Here is a 9,428-nt window from a genome sequence, read left to right on the forward strand (position 1 = left end):
CTGGAGGAGTTTGGGTTGCTTTTGAACCTTCAGAAGTCGTCCCTGGTTCCTTGAGACTGGACTATCTGGGCCTGACTTTGTATTCGTCCTCAGCCAGGGTGTTTGTTCCTCCGGAAAAATGTCAAAAGATCCAGACTGCGATTCTGCAATTGCTGTCCGGCAAATGGTCGTCCCTTCAGACTTGTATGAGAGTCCTGGGACTGATGGTGTCGTCCTTCGAGGCGGCCCCTTTCGCTCAATTCCACACGAGAATCCTCCAGAAGGAAATCCTTCTCAAATGAAACAAAGATCCAAATTCCCTTGACAACCAGATCCAGCTGAGCCAGGGGGTCCCGGATATGTTGGCTTCGGTCCCCAACGCTCAATTTAAGGAAAATCCTTCCTTCCCCTATATTGGACAGTAATCACCACGGATGCCAGGCTTTCTGGGTGGGAGGTGTTCTAGGCAAACTTTCTACTCAAGGGGTCTGGTCTCTGGAGGAATCCGGGTTACCGATCAATGTGCTGGAGCTGAGAGCGATCAGGCTTTGGCTTGTCCACTGGACGGAGTACCTTCAAGGCTGGCCAGTGCGCATTCAATCGGACAATGCCATGGCTGTGGCTTATGTCAATCACCAAGAGGGCACCAAGAGTGTCCTTGCGGCCTTAGAGGGTGGCGAGCATCTTCGATGGGCGGAACGCGCTCTGTTCCAGGTCTTTCTGCTGTTCACATTCCAGGAGTGGAAAATTGGCAGGTGGATTACCTCAGTCGGCAGACCTTGGATCCAGGGGAATGGTCTCTCCATTCTGAGATGTTCCAGCAGTTGTGCCTTCATTGGGGCACTCCAGAAATAGATCTTTTGGCATCTCGGATCAACAGGGAAGGGCAGAGGTTTGTGGCCTGATCTCGGGACCCTCTGGCAGACGCCACAGACGTACTGGTGGCTCCGTGGGGTCAGTACCAGCTGATGTATGCCTCCCCCCCCCCCCCTCTCAAGTTGCTGCCAAAATTTCTTTGCAGGATCGAGGTGGAAGGGATTCCGGTCATTCTTATGGCTCCAGGCTGGCCTCGCCGAGCTTGGTATGCCAACCTGGTCAGGCTAGTCGCAGACGTTCCTTGGAGACTTCCTCTTAGGGAGGATCTACTGTCTCAAGGGCCAATCTTCCATTCTACTTTACAGTTGCTGGCTTTGACAGCTTGGCTGTTGAAAGCCAGCTGCTGAAGGACAGGGGATTGTCTGCTTCAGTGATTCTAGAAAGATCTATCATCGTACGTGGAAGTCGTATATTGCGTGGAGTCTATTGGGTTTCCCCCTCGCTCTTATTCGGTGGCTCTGATCTTGGCCTGCCTTCAACCTGTATGTTGATCAAAAATTGACCTTGAGTAGTATCAAGGGTCAGATCTCTGCCTTGGCAATTTTATTCCAGAGGCCGCTAGCCACCCATTCCCTGGTGCGTAAATTTATCCAGGGGGTGCAACACTTGGCACTGCCGGTGCGACCTCCGTTGCCACCTTGGGACCTTAATTTTGTGCTGTCGGTTCTCCAGAAGCCTCCCTTTGAAAATATTTGGGAGATTCCCCTGCTTACCTTATCCCAGAAGGTGGCCTTCTTGGTGGCTATTACTTCTGCGAGCAGGGTGTCGGAACTGGCGGCGTTGTCCTGTCGTTCTCCCTATCTAGGGGTTCACAGGGATAAAGTGGTGCTTCATCTGGATCCATCCTTCCTTCCGAAGGTGGTTTCCAGTTTCCACTTAAATGAGGACATTCTGTTGCCCTCCTTGTGTCCTAAGCCTCAATATCCCAAGGAATTTGCACTACATACTTTGGCTGTGGTTCGGGCAATCAGGGTGTACTTGGCGACTCCTGAATCTTTTCAGAGGGCTGATTCGCTCTTTGTACTCAGGGATGGACCAAGGAAAGGGCTACCTGTGTCTGCTGCGACTATTTCCAGATGGATCAGACAGACAGCCGGGCAATTAAGGGTCAGGTTCCACTTTTCCCTGTTAAGGCAGATTCTACATGGGCACTTAGTGCTTCCTGGGCCTTTTGCCATCAGGCATCTGTGGTTCAGGTATGCAAGGCGGCTACCTGGTCATCTGTTCATACCTTTTACAAAGTTTTATAAGGTGAATGTGCTGGCATCTGCTGCGGTTTAAGGGGGTTTTAGTATCCCTTGAGGGTGTTTTAATGTTTTTTAGGTGGGTCTCATCGTGTTGTTCTGATGAGTCCTATGTTGGCTGTGGTTCAGCCTTGGGTAAATCATTTTCTGCTGTTCCGACCCCTCATGTTTTTTATGGTACTGCTTTGGGACGTCCCTACTCTTATGAAGAACAGACTGTGTCCATCAATGGACGATACACAAAATTGAATATAGTATTACTGTAAAATTATTTTCTCTGAAGTTCATTGACGGACGCAGTACCCACCCCTCTATTTTGAGTTGGGTTGGTATTGTTTTCTCGGACACTACTTTGATACAAAACTGACATCCTATAGCAGGAAGAGAGGGTATACCCCCTGGGACTGCCCATAGGTGTAGCCAGAACTTTTTTTTCTGCCTAGTGTCCTACTCCTGTTGGGGGCAGTATAACCCTACTGTTATGAAGAACAGAGACTGCGTCTGTCAATGAACTTCAGAGAAAAGGATTTTACGGTAAGACAATCCAATTTTTAATTGTTGCTGTGTGATTATTCTTATTTTCTAAGATACTGAATTTTGGATTCTCACTAGCTGTATGCCATAATCCTTAAAATTAAAAGAGAAATGCTTGAAATATATCAGTGTGTGCAATTTATATAATTTTTATTTTTGAATTGAATTACTGAAATGACTCTGATATTCTAATTTTAGGAGGTGTACCTGTATATTGTGACATTTTCTGTTGTCTGGTAGACCGGTAGGCTGTGTTCAGGGGTGGAGCAGGATGTTGTGCCAAAATACAGGGTCCCAGATACCTTTTTTTTTTTTTGTAGTTCGAGTAATCTGGCTGAAGCTTCCGTTGCAATAACTCCCCTGGAGGTCAGTGCCTGGTGGTTGTGATCCCCTTTGTTTATCTGGTCTTTCTCTAGAGTCCTTTGTGGTCTGGACCGCACACAAAAATGCTCTGTCTCGCCTCACTTGTTGATGGAGAAACAGAAAAAGTAGGTGGAAAGGAATAAACTTCTCAGAGGATGAGGACGAGGATAACTACTCCTATCTCAGACCCAAAAAGGCCTTTGTGGAGTTTGTGTGTTTTTTTTTTTCTTTCGGAGAAAGAGGTCCAGACCAATTAAAAAATGACCTCTGCCAAAATCCTCTGTCCCTAAGGGTAGGGGTTTGAGGTCCTGCCAGCTGCCACAGCATCCCCTACCAATCTTTCCCTGTACATCCCTATTTAAAGGGAGTCTTACAGTGCCTTGCAAAAGTATTCACCCCTCTTGACTTTTTTGTTACATTACAGCCTTAAGTTCAATGTTTTGTTAATCTGAATTTTATGTGATGGATGAGAACACTACGAGAAAAATATATACATAAAACAATTTTTTTCTAGAAAACAGAAAATTGGCATGTGTGTATGTATTCACCCCCTTTGTTATGAAGCCTGTAAAAAGTTCTGGTGCAATTAATTCCCTTCAGAAGTCACATAATTAGTGAAATGATGTCCACCGGTGTGCAATCTAAGTGTCACATGATGTGTCATTACATTACAACACTTTTTTTTTTCTTCTTGAAAGGCCACAGCGGCTGCAACACCTAAGCAAGAGGCACCACTAACCAAACACTGCCATGAAGACCAAGGAACTCTTCAAACAACTAAAGGACAATGTTGTTGAGAAGTACAAGACAGGGTTAGGTCATAAAAAAAATATCCAAATCTTTGATGATCCCCAGGAGCACCATCAAATCTATCCTAGCCAAATGGAAAGCACATGGCACAACCGCAAACCTGCCGCCCACCAAAACTCACAGACCGAGCAAGGAGGGCATTAATCAGAGAGGCAGCACAGAGACCTAAGGTAACCCTAGAGGAGCTGCAGAGTTCCACAGCAGAGACTGGAGTATCTGTACATGGGACCACAATAAGCTGTACGCTCCATAGAGTTGGGCTTTATGGCAGAGTGGCCAGAAGAAAGCCATTACTTTCAGCATAAAAACAAAATGGTACGTTTTTGAGTTTGCGAAAAGGCATGGGGGAGACTCCCAAAATGTATGGAGGAAGGTGCTCTGGTCTGATGAAACTAAAATTGAACTTTTCGGCCATCAAAGAAAACGCTGTCTGGTGCAAACCCAACCCATCACATCACCCAAAGAACACCATCCCCACCACAGTGAAACATGGTGGTGGCAGCATCATGTTGTGGGGATGTTTTTCAGCAGCCAGGACTGGGAAACTGGTCATATTTGAGGGAAAGATAGATGGTGCTAAATACAGGGATATTCTTGAGGAAAACCTGTACCACTCTGTGCGTGATTTGAGGCTAGGACGGAGGTTCACCTTCCAGCAGGACAATGACCCCAAACACACTGCTAAAGCAACACTTGAGTGGTTTAAGGGGAAACATGTTAATGTGTTGGAATGGCCTAGTCGAAGCCCAGACCTCAATCCAATAGAAAATCTGTGGTCAGACTTAAAGATTGCTGTTCACAAGCTCAAACCATCCAACTTGAAGGAGCTGGAGCAGTTTTGCAAGGAGTAATGGGCAAAAATTCCAGTGGCAAGCTCATAGAGACTTATTCAAAGCGACTTGGAGCTGTGATTGCCGCAAAGGTGTTGCTACAAAGTATTGACTTTAGGGGGGTGAATAGTTATGCACCTTGAATTTTTCTGTTATTTTGTCCTATTTGTTGTTTGCTTCACAATAAAAAAAAAAAAAATCTTCAAAGTTGTGGGCATGTTCTGTAAATTAAATGATGCAAATCCTCAAACAATCCATGTTAATTCCAGGTTGTGAAGCAACAAAACATGCCAATGGGGTGAATACTTTTGCAAGGCACTGTATATAGGGATTGGGTTCACCCTAAGGTGTTCGCTCCACAAAAATGATTTGCATTATGATATCCTATGTGAAGTGAGTTTACTAAGCAATGGAATATGCCTCTGGTGGATCCAGCAGTTTCTCTTCTCAAAAAGACCCTCATGGTTCTAATACACAAAGTGTTGGTATTAAAGTAATACTTAACACACACTTGTTTACTTTACATTGTCCCTTCGGATAATGGCACTGTAATTTAATTTTAATTATAAAAAAAATCAAAATACCTTTTTTCCTAATCGATATACAGCTGTCATATTACCCAGATCTTTCCCAGCCTGTCTGCAGGGAAACGTAAGTAGGAGGAGCTTCTAATCCTCTGCTGCTGGTCACCTGATCAAAAAACAAAAAGTCTTTGGAATACAGAGAAAAAATTAAATATCGTTAAACTGTTTAAAATTGTCATACAAGTATATATATTTGAAATTAAAATGTTTATTATTCTGTGGAAATAACATGGTATGGGTGGATTTCTGCCAGTCACAGGTTGTTACCGCCCCTCCAGCATGGGTCTTGGAATAAGAGGAAGGTGAGGCCTCTATTAAACTACATGTAATATCCCATGCCCATTGTGTTTAGCTGGTATGGAGGTTGAGGGAAGGAGTTGGCTGTCATTTACCTTTGTGTATTCACCCGTGTGTGACACTATAGTCACATGGGCTGCTCAGATGGGATGGGGAGGAAATGCTCAGCATAAATGCCCACTGAAAACAGCATGTGCAGAGTTGCTATCACAGCTGCAAAAACTAACTGAATTGGGGACATGAACAGAAGATAGAGCAGCAGGATCAACCACTTTTTTCTTTTTTTTTTGCAGAATACAGAAAAATCTTATTGTGACTGGGTGAGTATAAACCGCATGTAATACAGTATTTGATAGTTTTTTGTTTTTTTATGATGTAGGTTTAGTGGCACTTTTTACTTTGGCCAAATGACTAGAAGATTAATTTTAAAGTAGTTGTAAACCTCAGATATGACATAGGAACAAAACCAATCCCAACAATAGTGTGTACTTGTCTCAATGAAAAGCACTAAACTAAAAGTCACTTCTGACAAGTTTTCCTGATACCAAGAAAAAAAAAAGGTGGCTGGAAGGGAGCTCCAGCTGATTTGCTAACCATTCCCTACAATCCACTTTTAGAGCTCTCCTCACTGAGCTCTGCAGACTGGAACAGCTCTCCGGCCCTTTTTTTTTGACAACTGCCGATAAACAGGAACTTCCTATATAGTTTGTAAGGTTGAAAAAGGACAATAGTCAATCCAGTTCAACCTATGTTGGTGTGTGTTCATGTAGATAATTATTTCCCATATGTCTGTATTTTGTGTTCTAGAAGATACATGTCCAAAAGTCTTTTGAAACTATGGATACTTCCTGCTAACACTACTGATTGTGGAAGAGTGTTCCACATCCTTACTGCCCTCACCTTGAAAACCCCCCTACGCTGCTTAAAGTGGATGTAAACCCGATTAATGAAATTTGACCTAGGCACATATATCTGCAGTGTTTTCTTATCTTTCTCTCCAAAACCCTAACTCCCGTTATTCTGACTCCAATTGTTGTAATAGTGGCTTATCCCTTGCTGAGACCTAATCCTGGTCTCTATAAGCAGATGCAATCACTGCGGACAATCGTTATCAGATAGCTTGAACTTGCCAAAATAGGTATTTTTTAGGCATGGTTCTTACAATGAGTCCCATCGGCCATTTGATTCTTTCTGCTTGCTGGTCTTTAAGCAGAACAAGATCTCCAACTTGCAAAAAATTTGGGGGAGCATACCCATGTATTTCCAAAGCTGCTGCAGCTATGAACCAAAAGACATGTATATTAAAAAAGAATAGCGCGCAAATGCAAAAGAAATTACTACCAAATCTGAAGAGAGTCCATAAATAAAAATGGGGGTTTGGTCCCACCATATGGCCATATTGTGCTCAAGCCCACTACTGCGTCAAAGTACCCCATTATCAGTGGGTCCTACACTATCCATGAAAAAGAGATGAATCCAGCCTTTCTAACCCAGGTGGAATAGGAACAGACCCAAACTTTTGGGTAAGAAGAGTAGCTGGAGTAAGGATGGTTGACAACTCTGGATCTTTGTCAGGATCTAGAAGACTGAAGACCTCAGCTGAAGCTGTATGATCCAGCAGGAATTCAGGTCCTGTTAAGAAGAATTTGCAAAGGCACTTGCAGACATTGGTCTGGTGGCATGATCCGCAGGATTTAACGCTGATGGAACATGATGCCATTGTTCAGGCCTTTAGGATTTTCTGATTCTTTCTACACGGTTACTGACATAGACATAGAAGCGTTTTGTCTGATTGTACATGTAACCCAAAACAACCTTGCTATCTGTGTAGAAGCAATAAAAAATCTGCAACTTCTACGACTAGCACAGTCCCACCAAGTTCAAGCCTGAGAATTGTGTGTTCAGACTTAGGTTTGCCAAACAGAAATCCTACATGGGTTTGATCGTAAGAATCTCTTAGCTTGAGGTAGGCTACAGCTGCTATGGCCTCAGTGGATGCGTCTGAGAAGATGTGAATCTCTTTTCTCTGACTTGTGGCAAGGGAAGTTGAAGTGTAGCAGTGTGGTAGGTCAATTCCATCTAAGGCAGTGGTTCTCAACTCCTGTCCTCGGGACCCACTATCAGACCAGATTTTTAAGTATTACCTTGGGGAGATGCAGACTAGAATACTACAATACCTGAACAGCAAATTGTATCACCTGTTATGTATTTCAGTTATCTTGCAAACTTGGCTTGTTAGTGGGTCCTGAGGACAGGAGTTGAGAACCACTGATCTAAGGCACGTGGAGATTGTCTCCAGGACTCCCACTTTGAATATTTATCTGTTGGTAGTGGCGCATCCCAATCTTGAATAGTCTCTGATAGCTGTCTTAATAGAGATTTACCTTGTATGTTGATGGGAGCCACAAATCCCAGTTGATCGTAAAGACTGTACACCATTGACAGAACACGTTTTGGTGAATGGCTTGTCTGCAGTGCTGACTTGAAAGCCGACAGTGTCTTTAACAAGTTCCACCGTAAGCCCAGACTTCTCTGAATGGGAGGCATGTCCATTCCCAGATTTAAATCCTGTGGCATGATCATCAGGCTGAAAGGCTTTCATCACAGCGGCACTGTTTGAGGCAATCTTAAAAAGTCTGAGTTTGGCCTCAGAAAGCATACCTTGAGTCCTTTGGAGCAGGTCTGTGGCTTCTTCTTCTGTGGATAAGGCTTTGAGTCCATCGTCCACGTAGAAGTCTCTCTCAACAAAGTGCCGAGCATCTGCACCATATTCCTTTTCATCGTCGAGCAGTCCTTCGTAAACCATATGTTGCAACAGGGTGCATCCATGTCCATTGGAGGAATCTCGGTAACCAGGTGCCTTAAGTGGGGATGGTGATACACAGCTTCTGGAGTAGGAATCTCTTCCCTGTTGTCTGGTATTTGGTCACACTCAACTAATGCTGGCAAGGGTATTCCCTTCTACGCCTTGATATAGGAAACCATGAACCCATCAGCCCTTCTGCCAGAGGTTTCTACACGATCAGAACAGGTGTTGAGTATATAGCGTAGCATGTCCCTTTATGCCAAAGATCTCAAATTTAGATTTAACCAGGGATCTGTTGCTCTGCTCCTCTATTATGGCATGCATCCTGGTAGCTTTCTCAGGTTGATCCCATGGATATATTTTGACTAAACATAACCTTGGCACAGCATTTGTGGCTTGATCCTTCTCCACAGACTTCAATACATGAAGATGAAACATTTGTTGTGGCTGGAGCATGGCTTTGTTGCTCCCTGCAATGATTTGAAGCAGGGTTGAATGTAGATGGCTGCTGTGGATTGTCTGGAAGTTGTGTAGGATGCATAGCTGTTACATGTTTGTCACTACTGCAGTCTGTGCACTTGATGACAACTTTACAATCTTTAGCAAAAATGGTCATAGGAAGCACAGCACCTATAGCATATTCCAAGTGTCTGAAGAATCTCCCTGCGTTCTTGGACAGCCTTTGCCCTAAGCCCACAACATTTCTTAAGAGGGTGTGGTTTGTTGTGAATAGGGCACTGACGATTTGGATCTTTATCTCTATCACCGGTACCACTCTGGTGAGCAGGAGAGGATGCAAGAGGCGAGATGTCTGTCTTTTTAGTAGGTACAGCTCTGTTTAAGTCTGTTTAGCTTCATCATACCTTGATGATGATGAAGCAGGCAGGCTAGACTCACAAAAGCTAAATATGGGATCATTTCTCATCCAGGTTTGTTCACTGATGAACCTGCAAAAATATGAGATGGGAGGAAAGGATAAATTAGTCTTTTACATCTTGAGCACTGTTGTGCCCATTTCTCCTGCAGGTTGTATGGCAGTTTAGACAGCACTGGATTCATGCCATGAGCAGTGTCCAGAAAGCTTAGTTGAGGTAAAAGAGGGACT

The sequence above is a fragment of the Pelophylax lessonae genome (genome assembly GCF_965119305.1).
Source record: "Pelophylax lessonae genome assembly, chromosome: 2".
Classification (NCBI taxonomy): domain Eukaryota; kingdom Metazoa; phylum Chordata; class Amphibia; order Anura; family Ranidae; genus Pelophylax; species Pelophylax lessonae.